This window comes from Ictidomys tridecemlineatus, chromosome 9, assembly GCF_052094955.1.
Source record: "Ictidomys tridecemlineatus isolate mIctTri1 chromosome 9, mIctTri1.hap1, whole genome shotgun sequence".
Taxonomy (NCBI): Eukaryota; Metazoa; Chordata; class Mammalia; order Rodentia; family Sciuridae; genus Ictidomys; species Ictidomys tridecemlineatus.
Genome location: NC_135485.1, coordinates 60,297,454 through 60,320,176, shown reverse-complemented (window position 1 = coordinate 60,320,176; position 22,723 = coordinate 60,297,454). Strand labels below are relative to the sequence as shown.

Below are 22,723 nucleotides of genomic sequence, written 5' to 3'. Positions count from 1 at the left end.
TGGAAACACTTCATAACTTAGCTGCATTCTTAAATTAAGGAACTATGATCCATCTGATCCAATTGCTACACATGTATATCTGTACATTCATAAACCATGAATGTAGGGCTATATCTAAGGTTTTCCCAACACTATGTGTGAAGTTGTTAACTTAAGAGTTTTCCCAAAATTGTAAATAATTATCCTATTAATAACAGCAAAAGGAAACCAGTCATACTACATTGAGTTCACATTTAAAAGAGGAAAACCTTGCTCTTTCTCAACCTAAGAAATATAGTCTTAGTAATTAAATAATCTATTCAAAATCATTAGCAAAATAGAGGGCAGGTAAATATCTCTCATGTGGAGTCTCTAAGGTAGCCAGTGTACCAATTCCTCTGGATAATTGGTTTGATATGGGTATTTGCTTACATAGATTGGATTCAGAATGTTTTTTCCCCTTTCAAGCTGAAGCTGTTTTTATTCACACTTGGGGTCCTCCATCTGTCGATAAAGCCTGTTAGCTCACCACCTCACTGGCTCTGAGGTGCTAGTTTTCCATCTGGTAAAACCCTAAAGAGAACCCCAGAGTCAAGGAAGCGTGAATCCTGTGGGTGCTCTCAACTCTTGGGCTTATGTCCCCAAAGGAATGGGGGTCTCTTTGAAAGTCACCAAATTTTTAGAGCAATACAATCCAAGCATACAAATGGCTTCTTCTACACCAAAAAAGACTCCCAGTGGCAGTTTAGGCAAGACACTGAGCTATGCTGTTGAATAAAAAAATGGTTTGCTTCTGGTGCCCTCCCATTTTCCTTTCACTGTCCTTTTTTCCCTTCTTGGCTTACATTTCACTACTAATAATCAAGAAAGTTTAATTTGGATATTTATATACTGTCTCACAATGCTATAAGTTAGAAAGAGAAAATTGGGATTAAAGAAAACTAGTGGCTGGGTAAGAAAGGTGACTAAAGGGTACTTATCAAAACTATATGCCAATAGATTACATACTTTTACTAAGGTGAGTTCTAAACTGGATACTGAGTACTTTAGCAATTCACTCAAAAAGAAAATATACATGTTTAATGATGTATTTTAGATATTTTAAAAATCTGTTCAATCATTTAAAAAAAAAAGGCAGACATTCGTAGCATTGATACTTGAAAGAATTTTTCCTCATGGATTCTCATTGAAAGGACACCATATGAAGTAGAGAGTGCACTCTTAATGATTCCATCCAGTAACTGCAACAAGTTCCATGAGGCTATTTCTAATAATGATAAAAATAGAAATGCTTTGAGATAAAGTTCAGCAACAGCAAAACAATGTGACCTAAACTTACAGCTTTCTATTTAATTTGTTAACCCCCAAATAAAAGTGTCAGAGACTTTGAACTTGGCCAATTAAGTGTAGACCTATATGCCTTGTTAGTCATCCATCCTGGCATTATAGTTGACATTATTTTATGAGCTATGAAAAGAGTAACAGGACAATCTTCATTAGACATGTTGGAAAGCCATCCAACTTCTTGAGAATAGACTCAAAGGCAAGAGAATGTCCACTTACAGGACTCAAACATTTCTTAATAATTATCAATAATTTCTAAATAATTATCAGTAATTATAATTATCAATAATTTCTAAAATAATGGATATGGATATTATATACCCTCCCCCCCCATACACGCACACACACAAAAAAAAACCAAACGTGATTTTCTACAGAGAAAGATAAACTTGAAATCATTTTAACCTGGAAAGATTTTAAAGGAAGAATCACCTGACACAGTGAAATTACTTACTGGTTTTTCAGTCTTAGCTCTTCCTAGAAATGTTTTTTTCTGTGACAACAACTAAGTCTTGTTGGCACAAAAGGTCTCAGATCTTGATTTTTGCTTCTCAGCTTTATGATCTTCTGTGCAGCCTCAACCACAGGTGGATTTCCCCCTTTTGACAAGATGAAAGATTTTCCAAGTGACATACTCCAAGTGACAAAACTCACCAGGCATGCCAGAAATATATTCTACCAATTTAACAATCCCAATTAAAAGACAGTGTATCTTTCTTAATAGTATTAGCAAATCTTAGGCCTAACTCTAATTGGTCCAGCTGAAATCAAAAGCCCATCCTGAACAAATCACAGTGGGCAGATGAATAAAATGCACTGATTAGCCACTTCTGGGTCATTTGCCTATACCTGAAATAGAAACTGGGAGAGAAGGTAGTTTCATCTAAATGTCAAACACTGAGGTGTCAGCAAATTATGGCCCACAAATTGGTCACCTGCTTTCATGAATACAGTTGTACTGGAACAAAGCGTACATCTATTTTTATATTGTTATGGTTGTTTTCAGATTACACTGGCAGAGTTGAGTAGTTATGACAGAAATCATGGCTTTTAGAACCTAAACTACCTACTATTTCACTCTTTACAAAAAAGTTCAAACAAATCTTAGACATCATATTATTTCATTCATTAATTCTTCAAAATATACCTCTAAAAGATAAGAAGTCTACACTTAAAAACCTACATGGTCACAATAGCATTTTATGCCTGAAAAATAACAATAAATTAATAATGTCATTAAATGTTCACTTTTGATCAAATATCCTTGATTATATCACATATGTGTATTTCACGCTCACGAATCCAATCTTTTCTAGAAAAAAATTTGTCCTATAAAATACTGCATATGTTGGATTTTTGCCAAATGCATCCTCCAGGATGCCATTTTACATGCCCCTTTTTGCCTTGTATTTCCTGTAAACTGATAGCGGATCTCAAAACTTGATCACATTTAGGTTGAACATTTTGGGCATGATAAGTCATAAAAACGTGTTCTGTCTCCCTACTGTCTCTTTTTTATTTATTTTTTTCATAATGCTAAAAAGATTGATTAATATATTCCATTGTTGTCAACCTGACCCATCCCAACCACTGGAAAGTATCAGTTTTAAGAGTGTAAATAAACTTCCAAGAAGCAAGTTGGCACAGCTTCGAAAAGGATCAAGTGTTGTTTGAAAAGGTTGTTTCCCTATTACCAGCAGCTATGCTGGTTTGTAGACTACTGTTATAGGATTTGGTTACAAATATTCTGAGACATGAAAAAATCCTGGTTTTCCTAGTGTGAGTAGAAAGGGCAGCTCCTCTGGAATATCATTTTTAGTATTACAAGGTTATTCTAGTATATCCCATTAGCAGTTACCTCTGTTTCCAAACATCTTCACCATTATTTTACCAAGCCAAAGTGCCTTATTTTACCCCATATAAGACTAGTGTTATTCCAGACCAATGGACTTCTTGGTTGAAGATGATAAGTCATTTCTAACATTTAGTCTCCCTTGAAAAGTAGCAAAGGGGCCAGTTACACTTCTGGCTTCTGTTCTGCTACTCTCTATAGAAGTCTGTTGAAAGGCATAACACTATATACACACACATACACACACACACACACACACACACACACGAGCACATACACACATGCATGCATTGTGCTAGGCTTTGACTCTACAGGCACAATTAAACTGTCAGAAAATGTTTCAGAGAAATACATATTAGAAAATTAGATAAAGAATTAAAATGTGCAAAAAATGCTAAGGAAGTAAAGGGTACTATGATAGTATACAATAGGGAATTTTGATATAATATTCAGAGTTAAGAAAGGTTTTTCTAGGATAATTAATACCTAAAGGAAGAGTAGAATTATGAATCAGGTACCGTCAAATAATTTTTCAATGTCAAATGGGTCTCATTGTTTTTATTGCTCTATTATCATCTCATATGACTTTAATATTCAGGACCAGAGAATTCACATTTAATATCACATAAGAAACCAAGAAACCTTCCTAAATTGTTACTTTAGATGCAATTTATAAACAAGGCCAATGTCAGGGTGGCAGACACTGTCACCAACTTCAAATTGATATCAAATTCTGACATCTCTGATTTTTTTTTGTAAAATGACAATTTCATTTTTAACAAGCTTTCATAAGCAACTCACATAGTACATATGCACTGTATGAACCACAGATCAGGAAAAAACTGGAAATGTGAATTGTGCTGGAAGATTTTCTATAAAATCTTTTGGAAAAAAATCCATGAAGATGCAGTAGAAAATACAGATAAGATATCAGTAAATATAGGCAACATCTTGATCCATTGCAGTTAGACTTTTCATTTGGCAGAATAATGTAATGCTTAAGAGCAAATAAGAGAATCTGAGTTCAAATTTCAGTTCTGCTATTTACAAGTTCTGTAACCTCAAGGCAGTAATATGTCCTGTCTCATATTCTTCTTGTCACTGACAAGGCACAATTTTGACTAAAGAGCAAAGGTAATTTAATGGACAAAGGACAGTTTTGAACAAATAATGTTAGAGCAATTAGATGTTCATATGTAAAAATTAAATATCAACCCCCCAGATTAACTGAAATGTGTCACAGGTTAGATCTAAAAACCTAACTATATAAAATTCTAGGAAAAGATAAAGGGGAAAACAATTCTGATCATAGGTTAGGGAAAGATTTTTTTTTAACTTATTACCCCAAAAGTATAATCTACATAAGAAAATATTAATATACTGACCTCATATAAAATAAAAACATCTGCTTTAAGAAGACACTAGTAATAGAATGAAAATAAAAAGCCATAGACTGGGAAAAGAAATGTTTGCAGATCATGCATCTGATAAATTATTTGTAGGCAAACTACATAAAGAGATCAGAAAAGTGATTATGAAATTGAAGATAGGCAAATGATTTAAGAAGATAAGTCAAAAAAGAAGATACATTCATGGGCTACATAACAATATTTCAGTCAATGATGAACTGAATATGTGATGGTGGTCCCACAAAACTATAACTGAGCCCCCAAATTTCTGTCACCTAGTGACATCCTAGTTATTCTAAGGTCATAGTACAGTGTATTATTCATGCATTTGTGGTGACACAGATGTTAACAAACATACTGTGCCAGTTTAATAAAAGTATGGCACTTACAATTATGTACAGTACAAATACTTGATACTGATAACAAATGCCTATGTCATTGCCTTATATATTTACCATACTAGAATTTTTATCATTATTTTAGAATATTGTTATGGTTTAGATGTGAGGTATTCCCAAAAGGCCCATGAGTAACCCCCATTAGGGATTAACTGAGTGGTAACTGTAGGCTGGTAGGGTATGACTTGAGGAAATGAGTCACTGGGGGTTGTGCCTTTTGTCCCTGTTGAGCAGAGTGCTCTCTTTGCTTCCTAGATGCTATGTTCTCCCAGTTGCTTTCCTCCACATGCTTCTTCCCCCATGATGTTCTGCTTTGCCTCAGGCCCAGAACAAGAGAGTTGGCCAATATGAATTGAGACCTCTGAAACTGGGGGCTTCAAAATAAATTTTTCCTCCTCTATTTGTTCTTGTCAGGTCATACGTTCATGTGCTACGTAACAATATTTATGTATAGCTATTTGGTCAGAGCAGCAAAATATCTGACTAAAACAAGTATATTCTTTCTACTTATAAAATGTTACTGGAAAAACAATATGCCATATTACATGGGCAACAGCCCATAAATCTTGTGTTTACCCTGTCTCTTGATTGCATCATTTTCTCTAGTGCTTGATTTAATCTCAATGTTTTGTTAATCATATCCTTGGGAGTAATAAGTTCCCATAAGTGAGTGCACATGCACATGACATACACACACACACACACACACACACACACACACAACATATAAGTTACGTGTATAGTAATCCATACCATCTAGGTTTGTGTAAATACTCAGTGATATTCAAACAAAGATGGAGTCACCTAAGGATATATTTCTCAGAACATATCACTGTCATTAAGTGATGTATGATTGTTTTAGTCTGATTATTTTTTAATCACTATGACCAAAAGACCCAACAAGAAAAACTTAGCAGAGAAACAGTTTGACTAATGGTTTTTACAAGTTCAGTGCACAGTCCACTGACTACACAGTTCTTGGCCTGATGTGAGGCAGAACATCATGGCAGAAGAGTGTGGCAGAGGAAAGCAGCTCAGGACATAACAATCAAGAAGCAGAGAGAGATCTCTGATTCACAGACCCTCACCACACTGCTGTGCTCAACAGGTACTGTATGACAGATACACAATAAGTGGCAACTGATTTATAAGACTTTTCATTAATTTTACAACAAGCCCAAGATAAAAAGGCAACCAACATAGAAACAATCCAGTTCTGTAAGGACTTAAGAGAAACTGTGCACTAAAACTGGCAGAAATTTACTTAAGAGAAATAAAATACTTACATATTTTCATAACTCAATAGACCCAATGCGTGATAGAAGCAACTTAATATGAGAAAGAGGAGCATTTTTGTGGAGAACCAACTGAATGTGAATTAGGGGTATGGACTTGTTACTGAAAGAATATATTTTCTGCCAGGTGAGGTGGCACATGCCTATAATCACACCAGCTCCGAAGGCTGAAACAGAAGGATTGAAAATTCAAAGCCAGCCTCAGCAAAAGCAAGGCACTAAGCAACTCAGTGAGAGCCTGTCTCTAAATAAAATACAAAATAAGGCTGAGGACATGGCTGCAAGGCCAAGGACCCCTGAGTTCAATACCTGGTACAAAAAAATGAAGAATATATTTTCTGCATTACTTAAAACATAGTAACGAACTCAAGGGAAAGTTTGCCCATAGCCCTCTATACTCAGTAGACCTCACCTGACAAATGGATTCCACCTCTCTGAATTGAACTTTAGGAGAGACACTGACAAGTTGGATAGGGTGCAGACAAGTGTAACCAATTTGAAACCATGTCATATGAAGAATAATTTAGGAGACTGGCCTTGATCAGTCTGAATAGTCAATAGGAGAAATGTCCACTCCTACCCATGGCATATTATTTGTCTCACTTAAAAAGGTTCTTACTCCACAATTAGTTTGACCTTAGATTGTTTTTTGAAACACCAGTCATACTCTCAAAACTAGAGCAATTCTAAAATTAGATCATGATATATACATCAATATTAAAACATAGTCAAATCTTTCTCATTAAAAAAACAACAATTATCTGGGTGTGTGACACATATTTCAACAATTCAGGAGGCTAAGGCTGGAGTATCACGAGATCAAGGACAGCCTGGGCAACATAGCAAGACCCTGTCTCAATAATAAAAAGTAAAACTCCCTATTCTCCACATTGCTTTCCAACCTCTGCCCTTTCTCTCTTATAAGTAATTGCTTGTATATTTTCTCTCACTTAGTCCTCACTGTGACACTCATCACTTCATTGAAATAGTATTATCTAAGATTGCCAATGAACTCCATGTTGCCATAGCTGATGTCTGGCATTCAGTTCTTTGCAAATGAGCTCCAGAAAGCATTCAACATCTCCTTCTTTCTGCAACAATCTTTGGCTGAGACACCACACTCTAAAGAATGGTGGAAAAACAGGATGGAGAACCTGGGTTCATGAATTATTTCATGGAGCAGAGCTGCTTGCTTATCTACCTAGAATTATGCAACTTAGGTGTTTGAAAGTCAATGGCAAAACACACACACACACACACACACACACACAGATTTTATAGTCTGTGAAATCAGTAACCTTTACTATGACATGATAAATTATTTCACAGTACTATAGTACTGTCACAAAACCTATATCATGAGGCCAAACAGTTGGAAGGAGCCAGAATGTGTGTGTTCCTGGATATTTTAAATAAGATACTATAAGAGAGAGATAAGGACTGGCAATGGACTAGTTTTGAAGGCAGTTTTTTAAAGGAAGATCCCCTATGATTTCAGCCTATAGTCTGTATTAAGAAGCTATTAACTAGAGCCTTGCCAGCTAGAAAAGTGAAATATTTCTACCCAAAAAAGAGTGGGAAATAAGACTCCAGGTTCCTTTCAAATTTATTTCATTAAACCCGTTAAGTCTTACAGACCAGGAAATGTGAGCCAGCCCAGTGGCAGAAATAAGATGAAGTATGTTGTCTTTTCTCTCAAGTTTATTATTTCTGATGGTGTCAAGGTTGCTGCCTAATATAAATTTATTTCCAAAATAGATACCAAATCTGTTCTATGTTCCCTCCACTGCCCCCCCAACTTAGTTCAAATTATCATAATCTCTTGCCAAGAATACAAAAGATCTCTCTTTTTAAATTTTTTTTAATTTATACAATTACATGTGAAATTGGTATAACAGAGTTAAAATTAATTCTTACAAGAAGTAGAGATTAAATTAAAGAATAAATAAAATAAATAAGAAAAAAGGAGTAATTCATAGACTGAGCAAACATTTCACAAATATCTCATTTTTAAGAGTAGAAATGGTATCTAAGAGACATTCAAAATGAGTTGAACATGATCAGGAATAATATCCGTTATTCAAAGCTACAAGAATAAATAAATGTTAATAATGAGTATTCAAGTTCAGTACTTAAAGGTATATCAGTTTAGCTTTTTCAATAAGAAGAAACAGGAAAAAGATTTAAATGTTAGCAATAATATTGGGTTTGAAAATTATACTTATTAGAACATAGGAGATTTTTCAAGCCTAAGAAGAGTAATGTGCTTAACAAAATTCAAATATATAACATATGTCAATATGAATAAAAATAAAGGGATATTACTGAAGAAACAAACAAATTGTCAGAGAAAGGGCCTACGTGATATGCACCAAAGATTTTTTAGATTGGTAATAGACTGGATTTTGTGACTTGCCTTTGACTGAAGCAACACCAGTAAGAGCCAACATCAGCCATTTGATTGCTCAAGGCCTTATGTCACCTGGGGCCACATCCTTTCAAAGTCTTGTCTCCTAGACATCCTTTGCCTCTAATTTCATACCTGTACCAGCACCTCTTGACTGCAGCTTTGCAGTGTTCTAGACTTCCAGATAAAAAAGTTTGCTGCTCATACATTGGGAACAGAATTGAGATACTATAATTTGCTTAATTTTTAAAAAGCAAGCACAAGAAAGATAAAACAGAAACTAAAATTTTTATCCATTTAAGGTAGAGTTGGGAAAAACAGTGAAAGATACAGACACAAAGTGAGAATTCTATGCATACCATTATATATATATATATATATATATATATATATATATATATATATATATATCATTCTGAGCACACATACATTCACACACACTCACACACACACACACATATCACAGATACACATACTATATATATATCTACTTCTAAATGATATAAATAATTTTATACAATCAAATCCTAAATTTAATTAAAAAGTAAAGCCTCAAATTGGAAGTAAATAAATTTAACTTTTTACTTACTCAAATGAATAACTTAATCATGCAGAAAAATATTATTTCAAGTGGTTTTGAGCACAATATTCTGGCTATACCTCTGGAGTAAAATGTAGCCTAAAGAGAAGAGCATCAACTTACAGAGAAACATTAAGCTTGATTTAAAAGAAATATTTGTGTTATAATTTAGAAAACATTTTGAACATACTGTAGAAAAAAGCAGTTAAATAACTGTTAATGCTACTAGATACCAGTCTATCAAACTTTCAGCATAAAGATTACACATAATCTTATAATATATGTATATATATTCAAAAAGTTAATAAAACCTTATTAATACCAAATTTGAAGTGGAACCATTCATAGAAATTCAACACACATACATATACTAGCTTTTGCATGGAAAAGTCATAAGTATTAAGATTCCTGTAGCAGTAATACTAATTCAGGTCTTAATCCTGTGCTCTCTGGAACAATGGTTGATTTCAGACCTAATACAAGAAAGTACAAGATGAACTCAAGACATTTTATTATGACAGGAAACAGGGAAATATTTAAAAACTAATGAAACTTTTATTGTATATGGTGTGAAAGCAAAATAGTTGTCATAGAAAGATACTCAGAGATAATTGAAGAAAACTGAACATACACTGGATATTATTGGTAATTTGCTAACAATTTCTTCTTATGTAGAAAAATGCCCAATGTGGGAGAAATATATGTCAAAATATTCAGAGATGAAATATGATGTTACATGTGACTTCCAAATGATTTAGAAATACATATATATTGTGTATATATGTATTTACACACACACATATATATATACACATAAATTAAAAGCAAATATGTCAAAATATTTACAATATTAAATGTGAATGATGGGTGTATATGTGATCATTGTATTATTCTTTCAACTTCCATTGTTCAACATTTCTATATTTAAAAGTTGAAGAAACTATAACTGCATATCTAATAGGGCAACAGCAAGAAATAGATGTTCCCCATGAGGTCTATTTTAGTCCTGAATATTCTGATTCCAGAATCACAGAAATAGACACTGGGAACAGTGGTTATAGAAAATAAAAGAAAAATGGACAGATTAAAAAACAACTTCCTATAAGCCAATATCACAACAGCTTGCTCATTAGATTAGTGTGATTACTTCTTTATTAGGCCTTATTTGAGCTGTCATCTGGTATCAATTAGGTCAGTTATAGTCTGTCAGGTCTACCAGAGGGAAATGAAGCAAGGTCCATCATGGTGTGAGGATGGCGTAATTAAAGCAATGGAAATAATGGCTACTCTTCATTTAACCCTCATCCAATCAACCAAGCTTATATTGGCCTTCCACTCATATTGAATGCTAAAGAGGTGGAAGGAGGGAAAAGATACTGCCAAAACAGGTTTTAAAATCTTGTTTCAATAATAAAATTGAATCAAACCATTAGTGAGGTGATGAGTTATAAAGAAAATATATTGAAATATTATGGTACAGAGTAAAAAAGTAAAAGGGCATAACTCATTTATAAATATGTTCCTTACTGATTTAATTCTATACATATATGTATGTATAGGCCATAGGCCATGTATATATATATTTAGAATGCATATATATGCATTCTAAATAATTTTCTACAAAAAGGAGGAATAAAGATGAATCTTTGAATGTTTTGGCAAAATGCAAAAATTTTGTATAGGTAATATAGAATTAGAAAAGCATTTTAAACAGATATAAATTGTATTGAATACATAGTTCCTTGAGCTTTGAAAGAATCTAAGCAAAATCTTGATGCTCAAATTGTGGCTGTGTTGAAAATCTTTCCGAAGTAATTTTGAATCACATTAATTTTATTCAATTCAATTCAGTTGTAAAAGTAAAGGAGGAAGACACAGAAATCCATTTTAAGATAAGCATTAAAGTAGAAGAAAATAGCAAGAGTGAGGTTGAGATAATTGCTCCAAAAAAAATAGAACTAAGATGAAATTTCATTTATATGCCCTTGATAGGCAATAATGTATGCGGACTATTATGTATATCATTAGGTATGGCATACATGAATTATCAATTTTAATAATTCTTAGGTTTGTTCATCTTTAAATTAGATCTAAATACATCTCAAACTGCACAATCCTTCTTAGATTATTCAGAAAGCTTTTCAGAATTTTACGCAGTTTTAAATATAGAGATAGAGCTAAATATATAGTCATCAAATACATAGATAATAAAGTTGTTTTTCCAAAAAAAAAGTTGGCAAGAACTTGTCTGTCATTTCTTTATTTACTAAATAGAGGACAAGAACAGGAAATGTGAAGGTAGGGAGCACAATTTTGTATAATTGAGTTTTACTAGTTACTTGGTTTACAAATTAATATGTGTCCTTTTGAGTGAAAACGGGTGATGTTGATCTGTCCTTAAACCCTGGAGTGCAACAATGAAATACTTATTTGACATGGGTTGGACAAGTCTTTTAATCTTTCTGGGCCTCAGATATGTCATTTATGAAATAGGAAGAGTATATATTACCAGTAGTATCTAAGTGACTACTTAGCTTTAAATTTTAAACTTTTGTAACTTAGTTATTTCCCCCTATAGTCATTCACCCTTAATGGGAATCAATTAGACAGGCAAGCACCAAAAATTGAAAAGTGACATCAGTGACTTACATATTCAGTATGCCTTCTTTCCATTTTTCTTCCCTTCCTTCCTTCATTCACTCTTCCTTTCTTCCTTCTTTCCTTCCTTCCTCTTTCTTTTAGAATTTAGGCATGGTTCCCTTTCTTCTTACAAAAATACCTATATAAGATATTAAGATAAATTATAATATTCTACCAGTTTCTACATTGCCACAGAATTTCAGGGCCATATTTCCCATATTAATTTTCTAAATTCCTTATTATCAATAGATATTCATCAATGGCATACTTCACCAAAAACATCCTAATTAATTCTAGCACAAGTATGATTATGCTACAATAAAGCTAGTCACTATCATGATTCGTGTACTTATGCTTTTCTTTTGATCTTCCAAAAATTCTGACAAAATAATACTTAAATCTTTGAACCTTAGGAAGTCATTAGTTTAAGACCCAATTAAAGACCACAGGTAGTTCAGTTTCAAACCTTGATTCTTTGTTCATTCAAATCAGTTCCTGTTTATTCTTTCAAATTATAGTAGTAAAAGAAAGTATTAATATATAGTAGTAAAAGAAAGCATTAATCTTAAGCTTTTGGGGAGGAAAAATTAGACAATTGCCAATTATTATCACCTCAGCTCCAGTTTTATGGCAGAGGTACCATGCTATCCCAGTTGCTGGCAGTTCTTCCACAGTTTTTCATCCGAGTTTGATAGGCAATAGCTTTCCATTGCCTTCCAAGTAATCCTGGGGAGGCCAGTACACCAGGAAGCCCTGCAGTTCTGACAGAACATGGACAAGTTGATCTGTATCCTAATGCCTTCCATTAGGGCTATATGAAAATGCAGCCTCACTAATAGAAGCACAATATGCAAGATGCCAGTGCATCTCTGTGATTTACAATATGTCTAATGAGCAAACCCAATGAAGAGGTTTGTTGTCTACCATAAAACCAGATGGATGTAAGCAATGATTAGAAGCAATTAACTCTGTTCAGCACTAAATAACTTTCCATCATTAATGTACATTTTTCCACCTCATTAGAGGTACAGAGGAGAGCATGAGGTAAGGAGCACTCAATTTGAATTTCAGATATGCATATGTTTAGAGGGAAAAAACCCCACAAATTTGTAAGGACATAAAATACATGTTAATAGAAGACTTTTTGATTTAAGCTATTTTTATTCTCTAGGCACTGGCATAGTCATGTACTCAATCTCACCAGCCATCCACCAGCCATTAGTGGTGGATGTGAATTTCATGAAGTTAAGTTCTGGCAAGAAATAGAAATTACCAACAAACAAATGATGACACACATATATTTTCTTCTTATTTGCTGGAAATATGATAATAGTATGCTTTAAATAATTGGTAATTTCATTTAAAGATATAAAAATATCATATTGATTATCTAAGGTACATTTGACAATTTTCAGCCTAAAGCATCAAAAACATCACTGAATCCTTCCCTGTAAACACCAAGTATGCACAACAGGTCAGTTATTTGGTAAATTTATTGCATAGGAAATTATTATAATTGATAGCATTAATTAAAAAATAATTTATATTTCCCACAAAAAAAGTTTCAAAATTTATTGACTTCCTAATGTCACATGCTTTTAATATGACATCAAATAAGTAAAAGAAAGACACTGTTACCTCAAAAAATAAAAGTAATGAAATGTTGGGAAAAAACAAAATAGTATTCATAGCTTTCTATATAATGAGATTTCAGATAAGATTTTGATAAATATTTTCCAACTTCTCAGCAATATAAAATTATTTGTTCATTTCTCTCTTAGCTTGGATGTAATAAAGAAAAATTTTTATTAAAAAGTAAAAATAATTGAGGTTAACATATACAAAATGATTAATATTTAAATAGTAAAAATAATCATGTGTGTATGAATAAATGTAAAGAAGTCCTAGATTAGAAGAAGTCCTAGATCATAGTGCTTAAGAGCATGTAATCCATGTGTCTTTACTTCCTTTTGATGACCATGAATAGGTACTACTGTAGGTCAAAGTCAGACTTATTTTTCTTCTAAAAAGTATTTCTTCAAATGATACTAATAGCTAGTGTGTAGAAAACTCACTGGTCACCAGATACTTTTGTCTCTAATATATTCATATTTACTCATTTGATCCTCATTTAACCCTATGAGACAGGGACTACAACTACTTCACCATATAGATCTGGACTACCCAGATCACTTAGGTTCAGGTCCTTGCTGCTCTCTATTCACTAGTTGTAAAAACTGTGATGCAAGGTTGTTGTGCCCCAGTTACCAACTTGTCTAAGTCCAGTAAGACGGAACAGCCACATACAACGAATCACTGTATTACTTATAGATAGCCAGCAAGACACAACAGAATCCTAGGATTTATTGAAAATGGGTCTCTAGAGGCTCAGGAAAATTCCCTAGAGGAAATGAAATCTTGTCTGCAGGTGCCACACTGGACTGCAGATGAGGATGAGGGACTGGGAAGTAAACCACCTGAGTTTTATAAAACCGCAGGGATTCATGACATGCTTGGCTAAAGTGTTAAAGGATATCTTATTTCTCAGTCAGATTAGAATAGAAACTAGGCTGTTCCTAACAGTTCCCCCTTATCTCCAAATGTTGTATCCAGAGCATGAACTGCAAGCATGAACCTGAACAAGTCCCTGAAGGTCTCTATGCCTCAGTTTCCCCATCTGTAAAATGATATGTATTAGTCCCCACTTCATAGGATTTTAAGGATTAAATGAGTTAAAATGTACAAATTTGTGAGAATAATATCTGACAACATTTTGTACACATTAACTACTAATATCATTAAAAAACACTTTCAGAAGAAAACTAAAACTGACTTTGATAAATATTACCAATTCATAGTCATCAAAAGAAAATGAATACATATATGTCAAGTACTTATAAACCAGCAAAAATCCTGTCATGTTGCTTTCCAGTGCATTAACATTTTGCTATCAGGATCAAGAGTTCTTACTATTTTCTCCTAGAAATAAAGGAGGTATTTCCATTTTATATGTTCCTGTATCACAAAGTATATTGAAAATAAAACAGTTTTTTTTCAATTCATCACAATAAGAAATATTTACAGAGGTGTGTTGGTATATGTTCACTAAATCAGGGAGGAGTATTTGTCACATTTGCCAATTTCTGTGTTGTAGTGGTATAAATAATCCCACCATGGTTAATTTAAAGCTACCAATGATGTGACAACCAGACTGAGAAATTCCTAAAAACATAGCAATTGGCTCAAACAAAGCCTGCTCCAGCATATCACTGTTTACTAAGGTTTATCTGAGTGTGCTGAAGAGCTGGTTACTCCCTAAATAATGGAAACATCAACTTCCACTTTGAAAATGAGGTTGCCACTGTGTCTGTGAAGGTAAGCAATTGGAACTAGGTGGAGTTGCTACAAGCATATGAAAACCAACAATCTAGGACTGAGAGAGGGATTCCATGTTCCTACACTAGCTTAGTTTAATATCAACATGAAATAGAAAATAAACAGTCAGATGTTCTATAGAAAGATCAGCAGATAAATGAGCCCCTGTTTTACATAATATCTTAGCATATGAGCTATAAAATAAATATTGAAAACATACAAATAAATCAGAGTTTAACTCTTCTTCATTATTATGAATAATATTTTTGGTAAATGAAACAAAGTTATATAATTTTTTACAAAAAGCTTGTTTTCTTTGTCATAGTATGAATAAATAAAATTATTTATTGCTGATAAAATTTCAAATATTAATTTTAAGAAAAAAGGACTTTTGCAAATATGAATTTGCAAATAATTTCAGAACGAAAGTTAGACCATATTATACTACTAGGCCATGGAACTAGTAAGTAATACCCCAAGAAAAACTAAATCAGCTTCAGTTCACATCTATGATAGTTTTTATCTTCTCCATTTTTGCCCCACACATACTTGCCTGCCTGTGAACATTTTCAGTATGTAGCCGAAAAACTGAATCCCTAAATAAACTATATGTCCTAGGAATACATTTGTCTTCTTATGTACTGGGCAATTTCTAAAGCTAATTTGCCAGCTTGATGGCTCCATCAATTGTTCTACAATTGTGTTAATAATTAAACAGTGCACCTTTTTTATACCCTGAAATCAATGTATAAGTGAGTGTCTAGTTTAGATGCAGAGTACTGCATCTAAAGAATGAAGAAAATTGTGTATGTGGTCTGTGTTCCAAAGAGTTTACAGTCTAATTGTGGAAGCAAAAATAAGACTTTTGAACAAGATCAAATATTATAAGATATCATACAATGGTAATAGTTAAGAAAGAGAAATTCTTTGTTCACTCAGAATTCATCCTTTCATTAACCTTGCTGCTGACAATCTAGGAAGAAGAAGAAGAAAAAAATCTTTTGTCACATTGTACATGATAAGACCCTGCAAGACAGAGCCTTGAGCCCTCCCGTGGAGATTACTTCCTATTTTTATAACATTGGAACAAACTAGGATACATAATTCAAGTCGATAATTGACTTAAAAGAAACAAAATAGGCCTTGGGAAAAATAATGGCCCTGAGGAAAAAAAAGGAAAAGAAAATCTTTAATAAGTGAAACAGTCCTACACATTTCAATGGCCCCAAAGAGTACTATGTTTTACTGACAAAAATTATTGTGCATAATGATGACCCTGAATATTCAAGAAAGTGTGAAATTGGAATGATCTGTTTAAGATGGCAAAGAAGCATGTAAAATTACTTTTGAAAATGTTTCATTCAACATAGTTAATCTGCAGAGCTTATTACAGGGGATCTAGTATTCAGAACTTCTTATGCTTTCCAGTGTTTGATAGCAGAGGTTTCACACTACATTTTTGTTCTAGAAAATTCCAGGGAGACACCTGGCATTGGCAGTCTTTTTAAGCTTATGAGGACAGCTCTCGTGAGTCAGAAAGTTGACATCTATTTCTAGAATATATTCCAAGAGGAAATGTTTATAAACTCACAGTTTTGAGGACGTTTACCAAGATGTGATAAACTGGTCAATTCTAGACTCATTAAAATGGACAGCATTCTAAGGAATTTTACCTTGGTTCTTCTGTTTTTCTGCAAACTGAGCTATTCAGGCATTGCATCTTCTGAAATTTCCTCGCCTCTTTCAGGGAAGCATATTGGGACAGAGCTTGCCAGCTGTCTGCTCCCTTTGCCTTCTGCTGCCATTATTCTGAGGTACCGCCCCACCTTCTGGCCCTCCAGCTTGTTGGGGGTGGGAGATAGGGAGGGGAGCAGAACTCTTCCTGTCTCTGACATGCGTAACACAATGAAAAGAGCAGAAGGAATGTATATATCTATACATATATTTTTCTCTCTACATATAGACATACATAGACTGATATTGCAAGTGTGTGCATGTATATGCATGTGAATCCACACACACAGTGCCAGAATATCTCTATATGTATATATACACGGTATATATTCCATATGCTCTTTCTTTCTGCAGCACACATATGCAGCTGGGAATAACTACTGTGAAAAGATATCACATACTCATCAAAGACAAATTATCAAGCAGAAACAAGAATATATGAAATTTAGCTATTATAAATTCTTCTCATCTGCTGCCTTCCTTTATTAGAACATGCTCATACAGCTTAAGAAAATATCTAGTATTTAATATCACATGCTTATAGAAGAGTCTTCTTTCCCTAGCTCTCATGTTTCATACTGCTCGGCCAGTCCATGACCTGGTTCTGTGCTGACAATTAATATATTCAGAAGGTTTAAAGAAACATAACAAACACCTCATGCTTACATTTATACTGTGGTTATGTACATGTTGAAATGAGCAAAAAAATCAAATGTAAAAACCCAACCACAGTATAAGGTATGAGCTGGTAAACAAATGAAAGGATTTCATAATAGACAAATGTATGTAATGATTGCTATATATAAGTCACAGCACAAAAGCTCTGGCACCCACTATCACTTAATGTCACCATGCTCCTGTGTGGTTCCTGACTCCAGAACCTGTTCTCTAAGTCACTACCTTAGCTGCCTCTTGCCCAAGGTATATTAAGATGTCTAACATACAGAGGCCTATGATGTGCACACAGGAATTTAAGAGCATAGAGAGAAGACTAGAGGACAGCAGAAACCCCTTCTTTTTAGATTATCTTCTATCATTTCATTACTGTAAATAGTTGACAAATTCCACTCATGATGCACAATTGGACTAGTAGGTATAATGAAACTGAATTACTGCAGGTTCAGTCATAACAAGTCTCATGTCAATTTTTAACTTAACTTTAAAAATAACTCCAAGTGTGTAAAATCCCTATTTTTTTCTAGTGGTATATTATCTTTTATTGAAATTTATCAGGACAACAGAGGCCTATTGACTGAGAAACACAATATCAGAATTCCTTCCCAGTGCTTAGGACACTCACACTGAGGTTGGGTATTCAGTGAATGTATTAACTATTTTAGGCCATCACAATTCACTGAATATACCTTTAGTGGCCTGAAAATGCAGGTTATTAAGCATGCATGGGCCAAGTGACAAATGGCAGCAATCCCAAACCATTTCTCAATGAAGACTTCTTGTTTAGGAATTTATAAGGAAGTAATCACTTAGTAAGATCTATCACCCACTTCAAATGCTTCAATTATTCATCTCACTAACACATTGAGTTCAATTCTCCTTGGTGTCTAAATTGCTTCCTGATATTAATTTAAAGGTTTGGGGAGTGATCTTAACTCATTTAGGCCACTTGGAGCTGTTAAAACTTAAGAAATATTTTAGGAAAAGTGTCATTCAGCCAATATTTTCAAAATATAGTTCAACCTACAAACTCCTCATCAGCCTGCCCTTCTGCAAATTTTAGACATTAAGTTCAGTACACAACCCCTAGAAGTATACGCAGTACATAAGCATCAGAAAAAATCATGCAAGGCTGAAAATTATGATGTAGAAACAAAGAAGAGTTTGTAGGAGTTATATAAATAACTCATTAAGGTCCCTACAATTTACTGATCTCTGGATTTTTTGGAGGGGGGCATTTTGTTGTTATTGTTAAGCAAAATACAAATTATTATTTTAGTACATTATTATTTTTAGGTATGATTCATTCATTCTATTAATATTTACAACCTAGAAAGAATTTCTATAAGGTTTAATTTTATATAGCCATAATATTCAAACATAAAATATGCATAACCCTATGTGTATGGATATTACTTTAGATATAAAATAATGTTTCAAAACTAGAGATGTCAACTTATAAACAAAACCAAGTGCTACAGTTTGGATCTAGAATGTTCTTCAAAAGTCCATGTGCCAAATGCTTAATCCCCAGTAAGGTGCTGTTGGGAGGTGAAACCTTTAGGAGGTGGGGACTGGGTGGGGGGGTCTTCAGGTCATTAAAAGTCTGTTTTGTAGAGAATTGTGGGACTCTAGCCCCTTCCTATCCTCCCTTTTGCATCCCAGCCATGAAGTGAGTGACTTTGTTGTGCCCTGCCCTCCCACCATGATATGCTAACTTGCCACAGGCCCCAAAGTAATGGAACCAATGAATCATGGACTTAAACCTCCAAAACTATGAGCTAAAATAAACCTTTTATCTGTATAAGTTTATTATTTCAAGTACTTGTTATAATAATGGAAATCTAATATACCAGAGTTTGGAAAAACTGTTGTTGTTGTTGTTTTAAGTTTAGAACTGCTTCTTAGACTTCATCTCTCCCTTTATAAATAGAGAATAATCATTGATTTAAGGACAAATTTAATTTAGAGGATTCTATTTCATACGTGGGCTAAAATTTCACCCTTGTCCAATAGAGATGAGAAGCACATATCTGCCTCAGTCAGAAATGCAGAATATTTATACTTGAAGTCCTCTGCAAAGAATGTAATCTTACACTCCCAACTGAGTATTTTATAACTAATATGTAGAGAGTATTTATTACTTTCCAACCTAGCAGCTAAGTCCAATGATAGTTTCTTGTATTATCACAATTAATTTTACAATAACCTTAGAGGAGTGTCTATATTATTAAGCTATCTTTAAGATGAGGAAACAGAAACTTAGATAAATAACTTTCTGGAAATAACACAGCTCATAAAAGGCTAAATGAAAATAAAGATCAGGCTGTATGATTCCAAAGTTGATCACCTTGATATTCTGCCACTTCATCCAAATATTACTGATAGTCAAGTTTTGTAGAATTTATTTATTGAAGATTACCTGAAGATCATGTGCTCCTTATAGTTCTTTAAATATTCTAGGTTCAAAATTATTTATTTGTTATGCTTACAGTCCTTATCTTACCTTTGTACAATTGCTTCAAAAAATGAATCTTCAATGTTTCACATTATCCTATACTGAGGATCATTATTAGAATCAGGCATATAAAATTCATAATTTTATTATCCAGAAGTTTCTGAAGACATCATACACCCTGACAAAATAAAATCCTCTTTTGTTTTTGAAATGGAAAGTAATATTCTTTTTCTCTACAACAAATTTTTGAAAAATAAATGAGAAGACTGTACAAGAAAGGAAAAAAGCTGTTAAAAACACTTATAATCCTCACTGCCCAGTGGTCACTATGATACCCTTTGATGTGTGACTTTCTTGGTCAATTTATTGTATCAACATATTAGAATATATGTTAGGCATATTAACTTGCTCAGGTTGCCATAACAAAACATCACAAACTGGCTGGCATAAACAATGGAGGCTGATTTTTTCACACTGGGGAGACTGGAAGTCCAAGACAAGGGAGCTGGGGTTGGTATCTGGTGAGAACTCTGTTCCTGACTTGTGATGCTGTCTCCTTGTGGTGTCCTCACATGGCCTTTCCTCTCTATTCACACATAGATAGTAGTTCTCTGGTGATCTACCTCTTTCCACAAGTACAGAAGTACTAGGAGATTAGTACCACACCATTTTGATCTCATTTGACCTTAATTACCATCTTAAAAGCCTTATCACCAAACACAATCACACTGGGCAAGCACAAGTCAGTTCATAACATTAGATTCAGAATGATAATTCACCTACTATGGTATAAGTTATTATTTTTCTAACCATTAAGTTGTATACATCTTGCCATGCCAAGAAATAGTTACCTATAGTCTTACTGTTATTCTGATATATAAAATATGCCTTAATTTTTTATTAATCAATTTTTTTATTTATATGTGTCAGCAGAATGCATTACAATTCTTATTACACATATAGAGCACAATTTTTCATATGTCTGGTTGTATACAAAGTATATTCACATCAATTCATGTCTTCATACCTGCACTTTGTTTTTTTTTGTTTTATTTTATTGGTTGTTCAAAACATTACAAAGCTCATGACATATCATCTTTCATACATTTGATTCAAGTGGGTTATGAACTCCCATTTTTACCCCAAATACAAGTTGCAGAATCACATTGGTTACATTTCCACATTTTTACATAATATCATATTAGTGACTGTTGTATTCTGCTACCTTTCCTATCCCCTACTATCCCCCCTCCCCTTCCCTCTCATCTTCCCTCTCTACCTCATCTGCTGTTATTCAATTCTTTCCCTTGTTTTTTTCCCCTTTCCCCTCACAAACTCTTATATGTAATTTTGTGTAACAATGAGGGTCTCCTTCCATTTCCATACAGTTTCCCTTCTCTCTCCCTTTCTCTCCCCCCATTCATCTCTGTTTAATGTTAATCTTTTCCTCATGCTCTTCCTCCCTGTTCTGTTCTTAGTTGCTCTCTTTATATCAAAGAAGACATTTGGCATTTGTTTTTTAGGGATTGGCTAGCTTCACTTAGCATAATCTGCTCTAATTCCATCCATTTCCCTGCAAAATCCATGATTTTGTCATTTTTGAGTGCTGCGTAATACTCCATTGTGTATAAATGCCACATTTTTTTATCCATTCTTCTATTGAAGGGCATCTAGGTTGATTCCAGAGTCTAGCTATTGTGAATTGTGCTGCTATGATCATTGATGTGGCAGTATCCCTATAGTATGCTCTTTTAAGGTCCTCAGGGAATAGACCGAGAAGGGTGATAGCTGGGTCAAATGGTGGTTCCATTCCCAGATTTCCCAGGAATCTCCATACTGCTTTCCATATTGGCCTCACCAATTTGCAGTCCCACCAGCAATGTACAAGTGTATTCTCTTCCCCACATCCTCGCCAGCACTTATTGTTGTTTGACTTCATAATGGCTGCCAATCTTACTGGAGTGAGATGGTATCTTAGGGTGGTTTTGATTTTCATTTCTCTGACTGCTAGAGATGGTGAGCATTTTTTCATGTACTTGTTTATTGCTTGTATGTCCTCCTCTGAGAAGTGTCTGTTCAGGTCCTTGGCCCATTTGTTGATAGGGTTATTTGTTATCTTGTTGTTTAATTTTTTGAGTTCTTTGTATATTCTGGATATTAGGGCTCTATCTGAATTGTGAGAAGTAAAAATTTGTTCCCAGGATGTAGGTTCTCTATTTACCTCTCTTATTGTTTCTCTTGTTGAGAAAAAACTTTTTAGTTTAAGTAAGTCCCATTTGTTGATTCTTGTATTTAACTCTTGGGCTATGGGCATCCTATTAAGGAATTTGGAGCCCGACCTCATATGTAGATTGGAGCCAACTTTTTCTTCTATCAGAAACTGTGTCTCTGATTTGATATCAAGCTCTTTGATCCATTTTGAATTAACTTTTGTGCATGGCGAGAGAAAGGGGTTTAGCTTCATTTTGTTGCATAGGTTTCCAGTTTTCCCAGCACCATTTGTTGAAGATGCTATCCTTTCTCCATTGCATGCTTTTAGCCCCTTTATCAAATATAAGAAAGTTGTAATTTTGTGGA

General features: G+C 33.9%; 1 long non-coding RNA gene across 1 annotated transcript in view; it reads right to left on the bottom strand.

The window, feature by feature from the left end:
- LOC110599389 (uncharacterized) overlaps positions 1-22,723 on the bottom strand; it is a 277,569-nt gene that overhangs the window by 221,415 nt on the left and 33,431 nt on the right. The window contains exons 3-4 of the long non-coding RNA XR_013425840.1: positions 12,517-12,665; positions 11,914-12,043 (exon numbers count right to left, since the gene is read on the bottom strand). This is a non-coding gene — a long non-coding RNA (uncharacterized LOC110599389). The remainder of the gene's footprint in view (positions 1-11,913; positions 12,044-12,516; positions 12,666-22,723) is intronic.